Below are 6000 nucleotides of genomic sequence, written 5' to 3' on the forward strand. Positions count from 1 at the left end.
AGTTTAAAAGTATAGTCACCTACAAAAAGCGCATGATGAGACAAGCGCAGTCGGTTACTTGCAAGAAGTTTGGCTAAACAATGACCATTATTTATTAATAACGCTTTTAAGTTAGGCGTTAGTCTGGGTTCCAGACGGAGTTTTGTTTTAATATTAGTAAAAAGATAAATATGTTGGCACATATGGCGTTTCATACGTATACTACTTGATTTTGGGGAAACACGCACAAGTCACGTGGTTTGACACCAAGAATTCTTGGTGCATACGATTATCCGGTTGACTAGTTTCAGCTGCATGCGATTGGCTACTCACTCGTACACCGTTTTAATATTCATATTTCAGAATTTCAAAGACTCAACAACTAAGATGATGCGCATGCGCTATGTTACGTTTAGACAATGTGTACTTGGGTACATTTATGAAAGTTTCTGAAGGCTAGACATTATTTTACATGCCTAGTAGTCTGGTAAACATTTTGATGGGATTTTTCTCAAGAACATGAAAACTCGTCTTGATATGATAGGCTAGCTTCTCCGCAAATCAAACATTGAATGGATCATTTATTACGCGGAGATAATTTTTATTTGATTCCCACCCAGACCCTGTCCTGCTGTGTGGTGGTGTAGACCTGTTGTGTGTTGGTGGTGGTATGTAGGCCTACTTTATTGGCGTTTTATTTGGCAGGTCATACGTGCGAATTGAGTATAGACCTACTAAAGAGGCCTAGGCTATAGGTCCGTATTAATGACTGGACTATCTCTGGATTTAGTCTGAACAATCTTTAGTCCTGGACTAAACCAGTATTAAAATCGGCAAAAGATAGTCATGAATACGGGCCAATGTGATTGTGGCCTACACTATGCAGTCATTCACATTAAGCATTAACCTCAACAACAGTCACTGATCGTTTTATATTTTAGTACATATAGATATAGATATCACATACCAGTTCATAAATCACATTTAGTCCAAAAATATCATAACCAGCAACTACAATTGAAAAACATTCATGTCAACAAGAAAAGCAACTTACAAATATAAACAACTTCACTTAACAGGTCTGCCTCATTATTTAAGCCCTTAATTTCAAAACTGAACTTGTCATGGCACACAACAAAGCGGCAAGTACGCCACCAATATTTTGGAACGCAAGTGATATAACAGTTATCAGACATTCAAACACTCTCCGTTTATTTAAGTGTTGATATACTATTTGTTAGCAAAGTGTATTTAGAAGTGATAGTGAGTTTACAGTAGGCCTGTAAAGATGGCCTATGATTGTGTAAATGCTATTTTAGGAAACAAATGCAAATTTTATGTCTGTTCTGTTATACTAGTAGGCCTACTTTAACTAATAAAATCATTGGTAATGTTTGTCTTGCTAAAAGATGTTGCTAGTAGTTGTACTCAAAGATGTATTGTCCCACAAAAACATGAAAAATGAAGATTAATTAAATCAGACTTTGAATAGGTTATTTTGTAGTTTTAATAATGTTAATCAATTCCGTAGAAAAAAAAATGTTTTCACTTATAAAATAACATAATAAATGGTTAAATTCAACCAAAAATCCATTGGCTGGCAGCCAATTTGACCATTTTTGCTTAAATACATTTTTTTAGATCCAATTTATCCAAAGTTGATAACTATCATGTGACATTAAATGGCATATTGAAAAAGTTAAGTTAAAAATTATTTTTCAGGGGGGACAATACATCTTTAAACGAAATGTCATAGGTTTAATCAATTTAGTAGGCCTAGTAACTATGGTTGCAATAAAGTGTATTTTGATTGTATGAGCATTAAGCGATTGATTATTCAAACTTTCGCTTGTCATTAAATTTAATTCAATTGTCATTTAATATTTAATTTTAATTGGTTAAAACAACGAAAGGAATGTGCTTACCAGGCCCGTATGCAGCATTTATAATGGGGGGGTGCGAGCGAAGCGAGCAACAATGGCTGGGGGCCAGGGGGCCGCCAAGGGCCCCCGGTCAGGGTCCAGGGGCCGAAGGCCCTGGAAAAATTTGCGTTATTTGACGTTCTAAAGACTGATGTAAGACTCTCTGTTGTGGCTTGGGCTAGTTGAACGATGGACACCAGAACTTAACGCTTTCATGATGAGGCCAACTCAGCAGGGGTGGCGCCAGGATCTTCCCGACGCGGGGGCTACATACCCCGACGAGGGGACTATGCGAGCAAAGCGAGCATCACTAGGCTGAGGGCCAGGGGCCGCCAAGGGCCCCCGGCAACGCGTTCTAGCGTCATTTGAGGTCTTTTTAATCAGATTTAGGGTAGCCATTTTTTCCATTTTTTATAATGCATAAATAAAATACTGCGTGCAAAAAAACGATGCGCGATGACTGTTTCAATCCATATTTTTCAATTTAAAAAATAAAAGTTCAAAGAAAATTTTGAAAAATAGAGTTGGAGGTCCCGGAAATTGGACTTATTATACTTCAAAACATGAAAAAAAATATATAAGTCCCTATCATGGGTTGTGACTGAGCTAAGAAATGTTTGAAAAATAGAGATGTTAGGTCCCGGAAAATGTACTTCTTGTTCTTCGAAATATGACCAGCTTTATTGTTGGGGCTGAGCTAAGAAAATGTTTAAAACTAGAGCTGCAGGTCTTCAAAAAATTGCATTTTATACTTTGGAAACATCAGGCCTAGAGGCTTAAAAAACGCAAGCGTATACCTTTTTCAGTCGGGGAAAAAAGTTTATTCCTCCCAGGTGTATGCATGCGTACCATCTGGACTTCCGAGTGGTGAGAAATTCATGACATACAGGATATTGAAAATGTAATAACTATAGCTATAATGTTGGCTAAGCGAAAATGGCATGTTTTTTTGTTTAGTAATAGATGAAAAATTTATTTTAGGTGCCACACGGTACAGAAGGTTACTTGTAAATTAAAAAATTGGTGAACAAACGAACAATTAACATAATTCGTTTTTGCTGTAGTGTAGCGTACGTCGACGCAGTACACGACGTAACCGTCGGTAAACTTCGCCTGGAAAATAACACATTACACATTTTGGTCCCTGGATGAAACTTGATATCACGCGTCTCGACCCAACGTTGAACGATTCGTACAGAGGTATACCGCCAGACAAGTGCGTACCTAGCTATTGTTTAGTAGTAAGTTAGATCGCTGGCAATAATGAATGCATATAAAGTGCATAATATCACTCTGACGTACTCTCACGGTCAATGAAACGTCGCGGTTTTCTAGGCGCTGAAGCTAGCTACGAAGTGAACGCGAACGCTTTTTACTGTATATTATATTCCCCGACAAAAAGTACACGTGTTCCCTGACGTTAAGTTGTCTGTATTTCTCCAGCAAACACTTTACCGCGTACATGAAGCGCTAAGCTATTACTTGTCGTCACATGATCGACTGCGCATGTTTTACATCGAATTTGTAGTCAGTTCAGATTCCGTAATTTAATTACCGGTATTTTTTCATTTTATATTAGCATATTTTTGTTTGTATACCATTGATAATGTAAATTTTGTATATATATAATGATATTGTCTTTAGTTAAACAAGACAAGAAAAAATACCAACCGAGGAAAAAGTGGACCTTTTGGGACTTGGGGGGGTGCGTCTGCACCCAACGCACCCCCCCTGGATACGGGCCTGCTTACCCCCCCCCCCCCCACAACTAACGTATGCACTATTTTCTATAAATCGATAACAGGCCTATCAGGAAGTAAAATAGGCATACAACTTATTTTTCTAAGTATGCAATTTGGGTAAAAATACACACAATTTTTCAATAAAAATAGGTAGTCTGTGTAAAAAATAATATAAAAATATATTAGTTGTTAAGGTTTTGTTTTAATTGTTGTAATATTGTTTATGGGGCCCTCAAAACGACAACAAAACATAACAATGGCATAAAAATGGCAAGAGGTATTAATAAAAGATTAAAATGTAGGGCTACAATAAAACAATGTTAAAAATTGGATTAATTAATATAAGTCATTGTAGTCATTTCCCAGGTAGGCCTACGTACTTCTCAAGATCCAGGTCATAGAATGTAGAGTCGCCCACCCTTCTTCAGCAGCAGCACACGTGTGTGATGGCATGATGGCTCATCAAAAAAAGTTCTCAAAATGAAACATGTAGGCCTATTTATATGGGGTGAACATGTTGTTACGTTTGTTACCGGTAATATTTTATGGTAATTATTAATAATTTATAGAACAGTGAATGTTAGGAAAAAATGGCGAAATAAATATAAGGGTACACTCAGCTACTAAAACTATAATTAGGCCTATTATGCCTAGCCTAGGCCTAGGCTAAATACTACGTACTAGCTAGGCCTAGCCTAGCTAGGCCTAGCTAGGCCTAGTGTATGTAGGCCTACTTATGTAGGGTGATGTACAGTAGGCCTAAGGCTATACTACTAACTACTTTCTCTAGGCCTAGGCCTAAGTACTAAATACTACTAACTAGGCCTAGTGTCTGTCTATAGGCCTACTTATGTAAGTTGATGTAGGCCTAAGGCTAAGGCTATACTATTACTAGACAAAAAAGGTGCTAGAGTAATAGATAGGAGGAGGAACAGGTAAGGCTGGACCAGGCCTAGTACAAGTTAGGCTTATAGCTAGCTAGATACTGTCTAGGCATAGCCTACTAGGATCATCATAATAGCAGTTTTCATACTGGAATTTACAGAAAAAGGTTAAAGGTTTCAAGATGGTTATAGGCCTGGGGTTAAACCATATAATATTTATATTATAAATAAAGGAAGTAAATTCATTGGTTAGTGACGTGTTCATTAAATATCTTTGTATCAAAATTGATTAAATTCACAGCGTTAATGAATGGTGGAACAGAATAGTTAGCTCTTGTTAAGAAAGCTAATTGTAATACTTTAATCTCTGTCCAAATTAGCTATTAAATCAAATCAACATCACAGGCAGAATGGCAAAGCATACCAGGTACACACACACTCACATTCCTATTTTTCTAAGGAAACAATTACAACTCCACTCCCAAAGACTTGTAATAAGACTTTTACCCTTTCACACCAAAACTCTGGAGTGTCCCCGGAGACACCCTGGGGTTTATGACCATTCAAAACGTCGAGAAACTCCGGAGATACCCCTTTCACACCAACCTAGCAACACCGGGGTTTATAAAATAAAATTGTAAATGTCGCCCTCTATTTTTTTTTGTTAACATAGCGACGATCATTAGAATTATTTTAATTAATAATATTTTAAATTTAATAATTACTTTCAAAAGTCTCAGAAGTAATATAATGTTTTATTTATACTACTTATTATTTTCTAGACCCGCTATATATTGTTTACAAATATTATAGTGTTTTAAAATAAAACTAAATAAATAATTGATTGCGAGGATAACCTTTTGACCCGAAACACTCCGGAGTTTGATGTTGGTACCTTTCACACCAAAACACCGGGGTGTCCCCGCAGTTCGCTCTCCGGAGAATGTTCAGCTGTTCAACCCCGCAGTTTTAAACTCCGGAGTTGCTTGATTTTACCTTTCACACCAAACAGCGGGGCGTCAACTCCGGGGTGTCTCCAGAGTGTCTCCGGAGTTTGGCTTTTGGTGTGAAAGAGGTATTTGTTTATGTAGAGCATCTTGTGTATTTGTTTGTCTTGTGAACCGAGCTCTGAGGGTCCCTAATGATCAGCAATTGCTGGATGTATCACCCTCATTAAATATGGTTTTAAAAAAATATTAAAAACTGTAAATCAAGAAAAACAACATAAAAAAGTAAGTCACAATGTGTACATCATCATCATTTCATAGTCTTTGTCAGCTTATTGATCATGTCATCTGGACTGATTTTAATAATATTTGTTTTTCTCATTTATTCTCTATCTAGAAAACCATGACACTTTTAACTTTTAAATCCCTAAAAATAAGGTTACATTATTATAAACACTCATATATAGAATTTGTCAAATTTTATATATATTTATTAACATAGTAAATAAGTCAATACAGTATATTG

The sequence above is a fragment of the Antedon mediterranea genome, chromosome 3 (genome assembly GCF_964355755.1).
Source record: "Antedon mediterranea chromosome 3, ecAntMedi1.1, whole genome shotgun sequence".
NCBI lineage: Eukaryota > Metazoa > Echinodermata > Crinoidea > Comatulida > Antedonidae > Antedon > Antedon mediterranea.